This window comes from Pan troglodytes, chromosome 2 (genome assembly GCF_028858775.2).
Source record: "Pan troglodytes isolate AG18354 chromosome 2, NHGRI_mPanTro3-v2.0_pri, whole genome shotgun sequence".
Lineage (NCBI taxonomy): Eukaryota > Metazoa > Chordata > Mammalia > Primates > Hominidae > Pan > Pan troglodytes.
This window is the reverse complement of record NC_086015.1, coordinates 23156049-23174155: the sequence shown is the minus strand read 5'-3', so window position 1 is coordinate 23174155 and position 18107 is coordinate 23156049. Positions and strand designations below refer to the sequence as shown.

Sequence of the window (18107 nt, the reverse complement as noted above, 5' to 3'; positions counted from 1 at the left end):
AATGGAAGCATTATGTAGCTAAGCAAATAATGGCTTCGTACTTTACCTCTGCAAATGTGATGCTTTATAGAATCATTTGTTAAAGAGTATATATTTATAAATCGATTTTTATTAAATTTTTGAGAATCACCAGATGTTCTACAACAAGAGTTAGCAAACTAAGGCCCTCTGAACATAATCACCCCACCACATGTTTTTGTTAATAAAGTTGTATTGGAAACTAACCACATTCATTTGTTTACATATTGTCTATGGTTGCTTTCACGCTACAACTGCCGAGTTGCATGGTTATGATGGAATTCTATGGCCTGCAAAAGCTAGACTATTTACTCTCTGGTAATTTACAGAAAGATGGCCAATATCTCTGCTCTAGAATATATTTGCATACTCTACAACAAGAGGCAAACTGTCACAGCTAGACAAATATTATCGTAAAAGTTACATTTTAAAGCATCATCTAAATCCCACTAAAGAAATAAACACAATTACAGAAACAAAAATTGTGCAGCAATATTTGGTCATAAAGTGGAAATCCATAGACAATATGTAAACAAATGAGTAGGGCTATTTTCCAGGAAAACTTTATTAACAAAAACATGTGGTGGGCTGATTATACCCAGTTAATTCATAAAAATAAAAATGCATATTTGAAGTCCTTAGAGTGCTCATGGACCCTAAGAATATATCTGGTGACGCTGGTACATGTATAGTGGTTATAAAACACAGTAATAAGTAGTATAACAATAAATATATTAAAGACATAATTTTGTACCTGTACCCAATTCATGAAATCTTACCAGAGTATTCAGCCAACAAGTAGATGAGGGCTGATAAAAGTATGTTCACAAGGACTTTTTAAACTATCTGGAAAACTATTACATTATATGTACAATTTAAAACATATTTAATAAAATGAAAACACTCATATTTATATAGTTAACTTACATAAAGAGGCTCTGTATCTTATGCATTTGTTAACACTCAGGTTCTAAGTTTTGTTATGTTCCCCGTGCACTTAAGGAAAGCTATCTGTTTCAAATATGCTTGAAATTCCATGTGAGTTTGGTAAACCAATTGTGAAAGAGAATACTCCTGGGTAACTGATCACAGAACAGTATTTTTTACTCCATCAGGTCGTGTTAGTCTTATGAGTGAAGTGGGTGATCAACTGAGGTGATATAACCCCAGTGATACACATTAACAAGGTATGGTCATCTGTACTTAGACAACCTTGGTTTTTCCAACTGTTTTAGCATAGGCTCCATTGTTGTCATTTTATGACAATTATTTATTTATATTATATATATGCATAGATATGTATGTACACAAGTATATATATATCTATGCATATCTACTATGTACATATGTAACAATATTACATTTATTATGTATAATAACTTATTACTATAAATCTCATACTTTGCAAATCTGTGCTGATTTTAGTTATGAGTTTTTCAGTATATTCTCTATTGGTTACATGTTAATCAAATTTGCTTTGCAGGCTGTTTTTGTATGGTTCACAGCAGGGACTAGTCTTAGATTTTTAAATGGTTGAAAACCAAAAAAACAAAAAGAACAACATTTTGTAACATGAAAATAATATGAAATTTGAATTCCAATGTCCATAAATAAAGTTTTATTCTGACATAATTATGCCCATTTGTTTATGTATTATCTATGGCTGCTTTCATGCTACAACAGCTAAATTGAATGGGAGACCATAAGGCACACAAAACCTAAAATATTTACTATCTGGCATGTTACAGAAAATGTTTGACAATCCTTGCCTAAGAAGCAGAAAACATTACTGGGTGTCTCCATTGAAAAACTACACATTGTCCTCCTTCACCCCTCTCTCTAATGGAAAGGCCAGTTTTATCTCCTTTTGTACAGTGATTTCAACATTACTTTGCTCCATAAAAACTTGGGATTCATTCACTTCTCCTTTGAACTTCGTAACATCTGCCTAGTTCCCTTTTTAATAATGAATTAAACAAAATCTTTAACATGTTTATTTTATATCTATATGAAAGTTACGATTTTTCTTTTTTAAAATTTATCCCTCAATGAAACAAAGAAACACATCAAAGAATATGTCTTATTCTCCCTGCCTCCACCTCTTACATCATGTGAGGGCAGGGCATAGAAAGGTGATCTGTTTATGCTCTGCCCTTTCAATATATGAATAAAAGACAAGGGTCAGAAAAAGTGCCCTTAGGCAGCACAATAATTTGTGAAATGCCAGGTGTTTCAACAAGGTTTTCTTTTGGAGAGACTTTTGAAAATGAAACAAAAGGCATGTGCAAGTGTAAAGGACATTCATTTCAAGCTCAGTAATGGTGCGTTGCAATTTTTTTTTCTTTTTTTTTTTTTTTACATTTTTTAAAGAGGAGCATTCCATGTAAAATAAAGCTATGGGAGAATACACTCCTGTGAATTGTGCGATGCAGCAATGTCTCCTAGACAATCAGAGAGGTGATTCAGTAGACTTACCTATTCCAGAAGGTTTTAATGCTGATTAAACTAGTTCCTGTGGAAGCATTTGACTTTTAAAATTGTTTCTTACTGCTGTTTTTTAAAGCATACTTAGTAATAATTTTTATTGTTTTTTAACTAAATCCCTATTTTCCATGAGACACTAAAGTTTGTCCAACAACCATGAGGGTAACATCTGCAATTGGTAAAATATTAACTTACATTTTGAAGCAGAGAAAATGAATGTGTGTGCATGTGTGTATGTACATTGAATGCAGAGGTTTACCACTCAATGCAAATCATGAGGAAAACTTTAAAGAATGTTTTAAACAATATTTACTTTGGGGGAATAAATGTGGAAAGTAAATATAAGACCATTGCTTTGACAGAATTACCAGTAATTAGAATGTAGGAATTCTAATACATTTGAATTAGTATTTTTCATAAGATTTAAATCCCCAGCAAATAAATCATAGGAGCATAAGCAAGCTAAATACCTAAACTATCAATTACAGTGATAAATGGCCCTCTTGTAAATCATCTTTACAGCAGTACTTTCTGCCCAAAGTAATATCATGTGAGAGATATGAAACACATGAAAATCAAGTCCCACTTAAAATTATGTTATTTCTTACAGGAAGAAAATATATGCAAATCCTACATTTGGTAAAGGACTCATCCATATTAGAACTCTCATAACTCAGTAAATCATCATCATCATCCAGTTTAAAATATGGCAAAAGACTTGGATAAACATTTCATCAAAGAAGACATCAAATAGCTAATAAGAACATGAAAAGTGTTCAACATCATTCATCTTTAGAAGAATGCATATTAAAACCACAATGAAATAACACTATACACTCACCTGAATGACTATAATCAAAACACAGATAATGAAAAGTTTTGGCAAGGATGCAGAGAAACTGAAAATATTACTGATAGAAATGTAAAATTGTATTGCCACTCTAAAAAATAATTTGGCAGGACTTTAGAAAGTTAAACATAAGCTTAAAATGATCCAACAATTTCACTTCTATGAATCCACCCAAGAGAAATAAAAATACATCTCTCTACAAAAGACTTATACAAAAAATGTTCATAGCAGTATTATGAATAATGCTAACAGCCAAAAACTGAACAATTCAAATAATCAACAACTGGTATATGGATAAACCAAGTATGGTATATCTATATAATGCACTACTATTTGCCAATACAAAATAACAAAATATTGATACATCCTACAACATGGAAGAACTTCAAAATGTTATGTTACATGAAAGAAACTGGATATAAAAGACTACATATTGTATGATTCTGTAGGTATGAAATATTCAGAAAAGATGATGGTCTAGACCTCAGGCACTTGCACTAAAAATAATTTCACACCATTTTTTATTTCAAGATTTGCATTTCTCCCACTTGTTCTGCAATAATCTAGTGTCTCCATACATATCCTCAAAATTCATTCCCTGATCAAATGCATTTGAAAAATACCAAATACTACCTTTACCTTTTAGAGAGTCACAGTGCATCCTAGGGTCTGAGAAATCCAACATCAACTACAATAGAATTTAACTTTATTTAACACCATTTTAAAACGAAATATCATTATCATTCATAAAGTTATAAAGAATGTATTTTTGTCAGCCAGCCTTATTAAAGGTTAAGATTTTTCAGTTTTTCTTTATATTTTAAATTAGAAAAATTACATATACAGTTGAAGTGCTTATTTATCAAAATTCCATCCTTTTTCCCAGCTGATCCACTATCCTAAGCTGTGTTTATTATTACTATGCTTCTTTTTATACTGTTATCACATAGCTATGTCTATAAACAGTATACAGTATTTTTAATATGCTTTAAAATTTTAGCTAAGCAGTGACATACTTGTATTTTCTCTCTCAAAATTATGTTTTTGAGGTTCTGCCATGTTTAGGTGGTTCAATTTCATAAGGGCTTAGTATTTAATTGTATGATTATATTGATAATTTACTTATCCAATTTACAGTAAAATTTGCTATTATAAATAATGATGCAACAAGCACTCTGAACATATCTTCTTGTGTACTTGTAGTGGATGGTTTTCTAGAACATATTTCTAAAAGTGGAATTGTTCTGTCAAAGAGCATGCTTCTGTTCAAGTTTACTGTAACTTGACAAATTGCTCTCCCAGAGTGGCTGTTTGAATTCATATGAACATAAGCATGTTTAAAATCCCTTTCTCTAAATTCTTGCCAATACCGTAAATGTTACATTCAAACTTTTAAAAACACACTGGCCATATAAATGTGAAATGTTTTAGTGTGCATTTCCCTGTTTGCTAATCAGGTTCAGCATCTTTCTCTTTCTTATGCTGACTTACCGTTAGAGTTTCCTCCTCTGTGAATTGCGTTGGTCCATTTCTCTTTCAGACTAACCACAAGTTCTTTTAAAATTCTGTATGCCATATTTTGTCAGCCACACGTGTGACAAATACCTACTTCCAGTCTGTATCTTCCACGTCAAATATGTTTACCACAGGTTTTGCTGAGGTTGTTAAATACTTTTACAATTATAATTTAACGGCATTTGTAAATCTTTTCTTTATAGTTAGTCAAATTTTAGTTATTTGTTTATTTAAGCCTTTAGTCCACTTAGAATAGCCACTTCATCTTTTCCCAACTCATCTATAATGTTAACTCTCCCCTATATCAGTTTTTATAAATATCCAATTCTGTTTCTTGGCTGTATATTCTATTCCATTGTCATTGTTCCATGCATGCATGATACCTTCTTACCTACTTACTATAATTTAATGTATAATAAACCTTGCCTTCTGGTAGAGTTGGTCTCCACACCTTGTTATTCTTTAACATTATCTTTAGTGTGTTTTTTTGTTCTAACAGTATTTATATTCTCCAGGGCTTTCTACATAGACAATGATATCATCTACAAATAAAAATACTATTTTTTCTTAATTACATATCTCATTTCCTTTTTTATTATTATATCACATTGGCTAGAACTTCCTGTACAACATTAAATAGGAAAGGTAATAGCACAATTCTTCACTGGTCCCAAATTTTAATGGGAATGCCTAAAGCTTCACTACTAAATATATTAACTGTACATTTTAGATAAATACCTTTAATCAGGTTGAGAAACTTGTACTGCTATTTTGCTATGATGTTTTATAATGAAGAAGCATTGAAAACTACTTAAATTTTTTCTGTATCCAAGATCATTCATTAATGTGTCATTTAGCCTTTGCTAAATGTAACAAAATGCCCAAAACTGTTGTGGCTTAAAACAGCTATTTTTTTCTCAATATTTTTCAAATGCATTTCTCACGAAAAAAATAGTTGTGTGTTGGCCGACCATTCTGCTCTTGTTATTTTATGACAATTTTACTTGTTCTTACTTACCCTCACTCATAAGGCAGAACTCATTCTGTTCTTACTTACGCTCACTCATAAGGCAGAATATATTCAGTAAACAGGCCTACTAGGGCTCAGCGAGTACTACTGGGGCCTCTCCCTATTTGTCTTTTCATTGTGCTAGAGGCTAGTCCATGCTTCTTCACAGGATTATATCAGGGCTCTGAGCAGGAAAAAAAGCAGAAAGCTTGATGCACAACCACTTTTTAAGCCTCTTCTTTTCTTGGGGGGACGGAGTCTCGCTCTGTCGCCCAGGCTGGAGTGCAGTGGCGCGATCTTGGCTCACTGCAAGCTCTGCCTCCCGGGTTCATGCCGTTCTCCTGCCTCAGCCTCCCAAGTAGCTGGGACTACAGGCGCCTGCCATCACGCCTGGCTAATTTTTTTGTATTTTTTTAGTAGAGACGGGGTTTCACCGTGTTAGCCAGGATGGTCTCGATCTCCTGACCTCGTGATCCGCCCCCGTCGGCCTCTGAAAGTGCTGGGATTACAGGCGAGAGCCACCACGCCCGGCCAAGCCTCTTCTTTAATAAGATTTGCAATTGTTCCATTGGACAAAGCAAGTCACACCGCTGAGCCCAGATTCAAGGGATAGCGAAGCAGATTCCATCTCTTGATGGGAAGAATAACAAAGAATATATGGCCTCTATTTACAATCCAGTCTCTTTTTTAGTATAGTATATAAAAGAACAGTTTTGGGGTTTGGTTTTTTGTTTTGTTTTGTTTTCTGATGAGGAACCATACTTTTCCTGTGTTATAGATACCCAGGAATTTGGTCATTTTCTTTTCTATGCAAATGTCACGCACAACACTGAATTCACTTTGTTAGTATTATATATGTTTGTATGTGCAAAAAGGATTGGCCCCTAATTTTATTTTTATTACTATTCTTGTCCAGTTTTGTAACAAGATTTCTAGATCAAGGATATTTCACTCTTTCTCTGTTTGTTGAAACTGTCAGCCAAGATTAGGGATCATCAGTTCCTTGAATATGTATGCTAATAATCTTTCTGTTGTCTGTGCAAGACAGGGGACAATGAGGACAAACTATAAACATGTTTGAGTTGATTTTTGAAATTTGTTTGTTTGCTATTTGCTTATTCAACTTTTCTATTTTTTGAGTCAATTTTGGAAATTTACAATTTATAGATATTCATCTATTACATATAGTTATTATATTGGCTTAAATTTGCTCATGGTAATCATAGGGTGTTAAAAATATCTGTTTTCCTTTTTATTACAAATTCATTTCTTTATGTCTTTTCTCTTTTTTTAGATTAATCTTGACAGATATTTACATATCATTAATTTATTCAGAAACCCAAGCTTGTTTTGTCGTTCATCTCTTTCTTTCCCTTATATTGAACATTTCTGATCTATCTTTGTTCCTCCTCCTTTCTTTCTGCTACTTTCTTTAATTTTATTCCATTTTTCTTTTTCTAACTTCTGGAGTGAAATGAAATATAGAACAAAGCAGGAGAAGGGCAAGGAACAGATCTGAGAGGAAACAGCAAAGACCAGCACACAATCCTTCTGGGCTCAATTTTCCTCTTGATAAAGTATATCTTTTAAAAATTATTTTCTGAATGTTTATTAGGGATAAACTCTTTCAGTATCAGTATGACTAAAAATGTCTTGCCACAAAAATAGGCTTTGACAAATAAAAATATATCATGTTACTGGAAAGAAAGCAACTTCATAAAAATGTTAATCCTCTCTAAAACAGTTCATGTTTGTTATGATAATATTCAGGCCATCTTGAAAATTGCATGCCTTTTTATATTACCATGTTATATTTCTGTCTCTAGTCTACCAAAAGAATTTAATTTCTATTTTATTTTATTTCCTCTGACCAATATCCTTTCTCTGTGATCACCCTATGCAATTAGATATGACAATTACTTGTGAGCAGAAGTATCAGATGGAATGTATTTTTTAAACTTTGTGTAATCATCTAAAAATATGCTCTCACAGAATATTTTACAAAGAGTATATCCTCATAGCCTATCACATAGTCTTTTTGGGGAGATTTAAAAGATCAAACCAAACCAAACAAACAAACAAAAAAACAAACAAACAAAAAAAACCATACAACTTTGTACTGATTTGCTTTGTAAGTATAGTGAACCAGATTGTAAAGCCACAATAGCAATTTTGAATGCCTGAAGTCAAGTTCAGAAAATACAAGAACCTGCCTGAAATAAGGCAACTTTTGGAAGAGTCAAACTTAATGAAACTGCTAATGGCTTATTCTTGTTATAACGTTGGCAATTCCTAATCTCCAAAAGTGTAATATTCCTAAAGTCAAAGCTAATCTTCCATTTTGACAGCCTTCTGTTTATTCCATGATAAATATCAGGCAGTTCAATAGTAGCTTTCATAATTGTTTCAACAAGAAGCATGTCTCTCTGAATACTTTGAAATAAATACTTCAAAATTCCTTTAGCTCTGATTAGAGTCTTGGCCCTTTGAACAAATGTAGGTCATGCCAGATCGCCTTCACAAAACTCTCAAAGTAGGTAAAGGGTTGAAATAGTTAGTTTTATAATACATTCTAGGCTATCCTAGCATATTTTCTCTAAACTTTTCAGCAGAAAATACTGATTCTGAAGCATGATTTTGACTTTTAAATGTTTTGAGGGTTCAACCTTTAGTAATCAGTACAAATTTAAGAAAACTTCTTGGTACAAAAGCTTCTCAGTTTTTCCTATGTCCTCTGATTCTGGCCATGTATAAAAGCATCAGTCTTACGTCAGAAAACCTGCCCTTCTGCATTTTATTAAATAATCATACTTTTACTAGGGTGTCTCTTGAAAAAGTCCTTCTCTTCCTACTTACCAACTCTACTGCAAAACCACCACGAATGTCATTTACATAATTTCCACCTTTATAATCTTCCCTACTGAGATTAGAACAAGAATATAGAGTGCAATGTGTATGGATACACACTTCTCCTCTACCTAGAGTTTCAGCATCTTTCAACAAGCGTTAATATCCTGTTTCCCCTACGACTTTACTTAAATAACACTATCTGTTATTGTATTTCTTTGGAAACAATAAAGAGAATGATTTTATTGTAGCTGTTACTATTATTTCATTCTGTTAAACTCTCTGCAAATCTTGTTCAAAAATACTTATATTTTAACTCTTTCTCATAAAATTTGTTCTGAAATACTACCAAATCTTTCAAGCCCCTGAGATGAGTTAGAATATTTCTACTTTTAACTAAAATATCTGCCAGAAGTATTTTAATTGTCCCTGTTAACATTCATCTTGAAGAGAAATAACTACAACAAAAACGGATCATAACTGATATTCTTAATGTTGACAGTGAGGCCCATAATATTATCTTTCAAATGACCAGTAAAGATTAAATTGTTAATCAGCATAGTTTTTTAGCATTAAGCCAAATATTTTGTCTTTATTAATCAAAATGGATAATTCATATATGGTATTTTACTATCACCACAGATATGCGTATTTGGCAAGCATTAGAGAAACAAATAATAAACATTCTCCCATCACAAACAAAACCAGATCGACAACAAAAACAGTAATTTACCAGGAGTAAATTCTCTACAAAAACTAAAGAATTCTAGTTTAGGGTAAATAATCTCTCAGCCAAGAAAAAAAAATGTTTATTACACTAAAAATATATCCTTTCTCAACAATATATCTCATATTTATCCCCAACTTCCTAATTCAATTTCCCACTCTGGTTCAGGTAACATAATAGTATGAATACAATTCCTACCTTGCTTCTTTGCTTTTAGTGTCGCATCTTACCTAATCCATCTAACACACAGCCTCCTGCCTCAGGAGTGAGCCTAAGTGAGGACAGAATGCTCAGCCAACACATAACTTCTTCTTAAAAGCAAGACTCCCTGCCAGTTCAATATTTTGTAATAGCTCCAGTTATCTATTTATTAAAGTCTAACCATATTACTTGACATGCAAGACCTGAACCATAAATCCAAATTACCATTTCAGCCTTCCTGAAATTTGCCTCCCTATGTTTGTCTTCAAGAATTTCCTGCTCCAGTAAAACCTGCTGGAGGACCACACTCCCTTTCTAGCCAACAGATTCTACTCAGAATTCAAATCTCAGTCTAAATTCTCCTTTCTCTATTCCCCTTATGAAGCAGGCTTTCCATTTGCCCACTCATATTCTTTGCTGCTAGGTTTTTGTATAATCTTTCCATTTTATACTGTGTTATAGTAATGCCAGTCTTCCCTCTCTTACTGTAGTGTATCTTGAGGAAAAGAAACATTCATCCTTTTATTGAAGCAGCTCCCTTAGCAATATGTAACACAATGATTTGCAGAGTAATTTTTGAACTTATGTTTTCAGCACTGAGTTAGGGCCTAAACATTAAGAAACTGAAAGAGAGCACTAGCCCTTTATTAGCTATTCACAATTTTTTTAATGAACAAAAACTTAAAATGACTAATGATTTCTGTTCTCCAAAGATAGAGCAATAAAAAAATCTCCAGGTATAAAATATAATACAAATAAGTAAATTTTTTTTTATTTTAGAAGCCTCAATTCTAAATCTTATTAACAATCCAGTGCAGAATTTTCTGGAATTGGCAACCCAATTACTGCATTTACTTCCCTGTGCTATTCAGTGTCGCTAGAAGGCATAAATTAATTTTGATAAATGAATAAAGAACTGAGTTGGTAATATACTAAACAAATGTTCCACTGACTTTAATATTAAGAAAAAAAAGTGAAGCAAAGCATCACCTTCTAATATATAATGACATGTTCAAATTTAGTAGCTAGAAGTGTGGCAAAAACTGAATTAACTATGTCAGAAGATGGATGACTTCCCATTAACTGCATTTTAAAACAGTGTTAAGATTATATTAATTATGAAGTCTTTTCATTTTAATTGTCTATAAACAGAAGAGGTTAAGTCAATTTCATGTAAATCAAATAATTTTTAAGCAGGCTGCTACATTAACACATGAATAATTAGTTCATTCATGATTCTTTAAAATGACTTTCTTTTGCACATCAACACACCCTTGTTCTCTCTCCTTTCTTTCTCACTCTCTGTCCCTGTAGGTGTATAAAAATAATACACATGTATTTAAATATACATGCATTTAAATACTCAAGTTTTAATATGTATATATTTAAAAGATAATAAATATTACACAAAGAGGTATTTCCCTAAAACCAATAATAAGTAGAAGTACAGAATGGGGGAGGCTGCTGTCTACCAAGTATTTTGAATTAAAAGACAGAACATAATAGAAAATAATTCCTATTGTATATTAACCAAAACATGTCATAGATGCATGACAATCATTATTTCTGGGTGCCTTATTTGTGAATTTGGCTACTCATTAAAATTCATTTATAACCACAAAATCAGTACTCATGAATCTTTTACAATTATTTGCAGACACACACAAAGCATTAAAATATTTGAATTACCTGACACATTCCCACCTGTGGCTGAACAAAGTGATGCTCTGCCTTCTTGGTTTAGCTCTCATACTGTAAAAACAAGTGTCTTTTTTGTGTTCTATTTAGTGCCGTGTTTTTTGCATTTTTGTGCTTTTTGTTGATAATTTTCTTTTTTAAATTGGCTCAGAAGTATAATGCTGAAGTACTGTCTAGTGTTGCTAAGAGCAAGACTGTGATGTGACTTATGGAGAAAACGCATGTGTTAGATAAGCTTTGTTCAAGCATGAGTTATAGTGCTATTGGTTGTAAGTTCACTGGTAATAAATCAAAAATATATATTAAAGTTGCCTTAAATAGAAATACACATAAAACAAGGTTATGTATTGATTGTTTGACAAAATTATTGTGACCAGAGGCTCACAAGAACTTAACTCCTATATCTCCTTTAGGAGAAATGGTCAACTATTTGCTAATTCAGTGTTTATACAATTTTATAGAGCATAACTAACACAAATAATGAGAATCAACTGTATATCATATACACACAAAACCACAAATGGAATAGAATATTCTGAAATATAGTTATGAAATTAAACAATCAAAAGATAGGTAACGTCAGAAAAACTACTTTTTTCAACTATATAACACTGCATGCTCAAAATCAGTATGTTCTGTTCAAACTGAGTATATATTCTCAGTTAAAGGAAGAAAATATTTCTATTAACTTCTCTGATAATTTTAAAGATAATCATAGTCTTAAAAGAATCTTAGGAAAAAAGAATGTGTCTTCCATATTATAATTATGCTAAATGCACTACTAACCACAATCTCATAGCATTTTCAGATATATCCAACACTTTCTGTCTCGGTAATGTTCTTACTTAAACTAGAAAGGTCTCCGTTGAATGAGAATACTCTACCTCATGTTTATAGAGCCTCATACTGTTTAGCTGAATATTTTCAGCAGAGTAAGGGCACAATGTAGACAATGGTTTGTATCCTAAACAGCTGTGCGTCTCTAAGCCTCCAGCTTCCTTACCTTCAGATAAGAAGCTGAACAAGGTAATTATTCAGGTCTCTTTCAGGGTGTTAGCAAAAAATGAATCCTGAATCTACTTGAGAGAAAAACTGGAGTAAAATATTAAAGGACAAGAGGTGAACAAATATTTCACCTCAAACTCAGCTGGACATATTTTCTGAGAAAATTCTAACAACAGGAAACAAGTCTAGAGACAGTACTGGCATCATAATTTGAATTTTTATCATTTTGGTATGCATTATTTCTAACAAGCTAACGTAGCTAAATTGATCCTAAACTCCCACACATCTGCTGGAAATTTATTAGTTGAGGAAAATGTGAAATCTGAGTGCCATACGGGAACTTGGACTTGTATTCAAATCTAAATATAAATAGCTCACAGATTTTTTTTAGCCCCTCTGAAAAGTCATAGACAGTATTAGGATACCCAGTTTATATTCAGCCTTTACACTTTATTGAATAAATATATGATCAACAGAAGAATCAAGATGACAAATCAATTTTCATTTTAGAAGCTGTGAAAAGGAGGTGATTTGACAGTATTTCCAAAGGAAATATATAAGGAAGTGTATAAGAACTAGTCATTGTATTCTTTGTAGAGTTTATAGGAAATATAATCATAAAACAGTATTTTAACTATTTAGTCACATAAAATATGACAAATTCATTGCCATTCTATGGAGCAATTTGAAATAAAAGAAATTGTACAAAAAAGCATGACCGATAAAATTACAAAACAGTTATTGTGCAGGTTTCAAGTCAACAACTTCTTAGAGAAATGTGTAAATATGAACAGAGTATCTCTATATTACTATATTTAGACAAAGGCAAACTGTCAGCAAAAGTCTGGACTCAGAAAATACTGGTTTCTGGTGTGAAAATATCCTCTAAAACTCATGCCACTTCATCCAAGGTTAAGAGGCCAAATTCATTAATTAAAAAAATACTACTTCATATTCTGACTAATTGGTCAAAGATTTTACATAATAAAACAAAATTATTAGTGCCTAATTCAAAAGGGCGTATTTCTTCCTTTCATTTACAATGATTTTCATTAACAGAAACAAAACAACCATGGATGGCCTCAAATATTCCTTTTCTGAAACAAAACAGGCACATACTATTTACTATTCAGGAATAAAAATACTTTAAATTGTACATATTTCTTCTTTTTAACCCTCCAGACTTTAACAGTCATATCCATCTCCTATGCTAGACACCACTAGGAGAATAGTGATTATTTATTCTTTACTTTTATAATTATATCCAAAAGCATGTAGTAAATGCCTAATTGAATAAAGAGCATGTTTTCAGACACAATGCAAAAATAAACTCACTAAAAACTTGCAAGTTCAGTTTTAATTTAGTTCTTAAGATTGAGAATGTAAAATATAATATTCCTTCATAACTTGAATGAGGTCCAAATTAGAACTTTTTAAATAAATCCTTGACTATTCACTAGCTTGCTTAACCCCATTCTATTTATTTTTCCATTTCCCTAAAGATAGACAGAATACTAAGATATGTGAACTTGTCAAGACGTCCGTATGATCCTTTGGAGACATTTTTAATACTATTTTTGAGGAAACTGCCATATTTGTGTTTTAAAATTTTATTTTATTCAAATGTATTTGAAAATATTCAGAAAAATAAAATCCCTAGAAATACAGTTGTTTTCTAAGGCCTGGAGCTAATGCAAGAAGTAGAGATGCCAGAACATTACTGAAAAAAGGGAAGAAATCCATTTCTGTAGATACGGGGCCTAGTGGTGAGCTGTGGGAAGAGCAAGGGGGAAAATGTTACCTGCCACAGGGTATCTTTTTCTTGCTTCTTTTTATCAGTACAGGAGACAAAAGACAGAATCAAGCGGTGTAGAGTGGGAGTGGCCAAGTGCTGGGGGTGGTGAGCTGGACAGGCAAAGTCAGAGTGGTAATAGGGGAGAAAAAAAGGAATGTGATTATAACACACAGATACTAGATACTACAACAGATTAAAAAATCAATAAAGACACCTGTGAGAACAGTCAGATGTCAAAGTCAAACCTGATAAGCACAGTTACCAAGAATTTATGCTTAGATGAGTCCTGGGGACACAAAGAGAATTATTTACTTTGAGGATAAATGTGAAGATGTAGAATATGCAATAATCAAGAGAATCAGTCATAACTCCTTTGTTATGTGAATTTATTTAAATTGTAGTCTAAATGTTCTCTCATTTTTCTCATAAAAAATAAATTATGAGTAGCTTGTATTAATGATTTAGTGTGTTCTCCAGACATTTTATTTGTGGATGTGTGTGTGTGGGTGTGTGTGTAGTTTTATGCCTTTCTCTCCTGCACTGACTTCTCTAAATTGCTTACTCTATGAAACTTACAAACTGGGCACAGAACTAAGACGTCAGAGTTGAGTATGTTGTGAACAAAGTGGATATACCTCAAAATTTTAATTTTAAAGAAAAATTAAATAGTTCTATTGGTTGAATTATTTCCTGTTTTTACACTTGCAGAAGTGTAAGCCCTTGCACATTGTATGGTACACAGCAGATACTCAATAAATATTTATTGAAAAAAATAACTAGGAAAAATCCGGGCACTGTCCAGGCATCCATTGCTCAACCCAGCACCACCACCATTGCCCAAGGCACTCACATTGCCGGTCCAGTGCTCAGGGAGAAATCACTTCTTCAAGCCACTGTCTCACAGACCTAAGCCCTGATTTGCTAACCAGGTTGCACATAAGAAATACAGCATGGCATTTGTTTTTTTTTTAAATGAGATGCCAGGATCTCTCCTAAGGGATTCTGATTCAGCAGTTTTTGGACAGAGCCTGGGAATCTGCAGTTTTCAAAAACTTATTAGGCAATTCTGATATGTAGCCTGAGTTGAGAGCCACCTAGAATGAAATGAATCTCCATACCTAGGATTGTGTTTTTTTCCTTTAATTAACCTAACTCACTTTTATTCCTTTAATTAACCTAACTCAGATTTTTTTTCTTTTCAATAACATACATCCAAGAAGGCATGTAGGTAAGCAGATAGCAGGAGATGGGATTAGAGCAATTAAAAAACTAACAAAAACTTTATGGTACAATCAAGAAGACTGGTGGGGGGAAGGGGGAAGGTAACTTCTGCCACAACCACAAGGTAGATAAGAGCTTGAACCTAACATAAGACAAGTACAGAGTTTGAATCATGACTCTGCTACTTGTTCAGCTGTGACAAATTGCTTGCATTCTCCATACCTCCGCTTCTTCAGCTTTAAAATGGAGCTGAGGTCAATATCTCATAAGACTGTTATGTGGATTAAATGAGGTTATGTATAAAACTTGCTTAACAGAGAGACTTGTACTTAATAAGAGACCAATAAATGGGAGGTGAGATGATGACAAAGATGACAACAGTGATGAAAACAACAATGCTGGTAATGATGGCTCCTGAATATAAGTAATCAAGGAGTTTTATAAAGTCTAGGTAGTTAAATAGAAAAACACTTTCTATTATTCTTCTTTCACACTTATCAGTTTAAAAACTTTTTTTTATATCTACTGTGTTTTGACACTCTACAAGGCACTGGAGAAAAAAATCATTAAAAAGACAAGACTGTCTTTAAGGGGTATGTATTCTTATGGGGAAGAGAAGTATATAAGTAAAAATAATAATACCAAAGTAATGCCATAATGAGTGCAAACAAGGCCCCCCTCTTTCTCTGAGGTACATATAGTTCCAAATACAATTTTTTTGCAAAGATAACCTAGATACTAAGAGGTAGCAAAATTTACAATAATATTTGCTCTTTTGTTACTTGTACAACCCAGGAAGGTAGTCAAAGTATTCCCATTACTGTGAAGTAACAGATGTCAGAAGAAAAAGACATTTTTGCCGAGAAAATCCACTGACAGACAGCAACTATCTACACAGTGGGAGTCTTTGTCACTCCCTCCTACATGATTGAGAAAGGGAATCACTATACTCAGATGAGATTACCCCATTGTCACACAATGAGTGCAAACACCCTCAAGTTCTTATCCTCATTCAGAATGAAGATCCTTGACAATTGAGTAAGCAGAAAAAACCAACAAGCTAACCAACACCAACACAGTAAAATTGCATGTGACTTGTTTTCAAAACTAATCTCAGTTTCTCACTTTATATCGTCAACCCAGGGCCATGTCTCACTCTGGATTAATGAGATAGTTTTCATTTTACCTATAAACTTAGAAGTGAAGGTAATTAGCACCTTTCCTTGCTCCCTTAAAAAATGTCACAGATACAAATTTTAAAAGTATACATGAGATCATTTAAGTGGATCTAGTAATCAGAGGAGCAGAGCTGTCATTCACAGCATCTTGGTCTTGATAGGCTAACTTATTTATAGAGTCGAGCTAATGAATATCTACTCGAAAATTGAAGAATTGAAGAGAAGCCACATACTTCTACCATGTTCATCAACCCTTAACAGATGACAACTTGAAAAAATGGATTGTAAGTAGGGATCATTCATTTTTTCTGAATCTTAGTTTTTATACCTCTAGTCACTGAGAAATAAATAGATATAGAGAGATAAATGAATAGGAGCAAAAATATAAGCTGTATTCTCCAAGGGACCTAATTTAACCTAGAAAACTTGGCAAGTGAGAACGTTTTTCAGAAAGTAGAAAAATTGATTTTTTTGAAAACTTATGTTTATTTATATGATTAATTGTTCCAGAAAAGGAATTACTCATATTGCTCACAAAATATATATAATTTACAAAAAATGTATAAGTGAGGAAATTAGAACAAGTAAGAATAAGAAAGAGACTATGTGGCCAAGGATATTATCTTTACTCAAAATATATGCCCCAAGGGGCCGGGCGTGGTGGCTCAGGCCTGTAATCCCAGCACTTTGGGAGGCCGAAGGCGGGTGGATCACGTCGTCAGGAGATCCAGACCACGGTGAAACCCCGTCTCTACTAAAAATACAAAAAATTAGCCGGGCGCAGTGGCGGATGCCTGTAGTCCCAGCTGCTCGGGAGGCTGAGGCAGGAAAATGGCTTGAAGCCAGGAGGCGGAGCTTGCAGTGAGCCAATATTGCGCCACTGCACTCCAGCCTGGGCGAGAGAGCGAGACTTCGTCTCAAAAAAAAAAAAAAAAAAAAAAAAATATATATATATATATGTGTGTGTGTGTGTGTGTATATATGTGTGTATATATATGTGTGTGTATATATGTGTATATATGCGTGTATATATGTGTGTATATGTGTGTGTATATATGTGTGTATATATGTGTGTGTATATGTGTGTGTGTGTATATATGTGTGTGTGTGTGTGTGTATATATATATATATATATGTATATGCCCCAAGAAGTGGGGCACTTGCTGAAGGAAGACTGAACATTGAAGTTGGAACATCCTTAAGCCTGTGTAAGGAGGAGTCATGATCAGTTTCACATTGTTCCCCAATTCTCTTCCCTATGTAACTCTCTGATACTGTAAAATGTTCTAAATTCTGTAAGCTTGAGACACTATTATGTCATATATGATATAACACTTTGGGTGCAATGAACATTCAGTTGAAGTAGTAATACATTTTACATAGCTGTGTGCATGTGTGTGGATACATGTGCAAGTGTGTGTATACATTTGTGTGTGTTAAACATAGAGCTTAGGGAACTGTTAAGAAAGGGGTAAAAATAGGACGTGAAAAACAAAACAATAAATTTACTTAGGACAATTTTAGAGACATACTTAGAATGTTTTTTCCCTCAATATTCA

General features: G+C 33.1%; 1 protein-coding gene across 1 annotated transcript in view; it reads right to left on the bottom strand.

The window, feature by feature from the left end:
- Positions 1–18107, bottom strand: part of KCNH8 (potassium voltage-gated channel subfamily H member 8) — a 393974-nt gene that overhangs the window by 354140 nt on the left and 21727 nt on the right. The window lies entirely within an intron of this gene.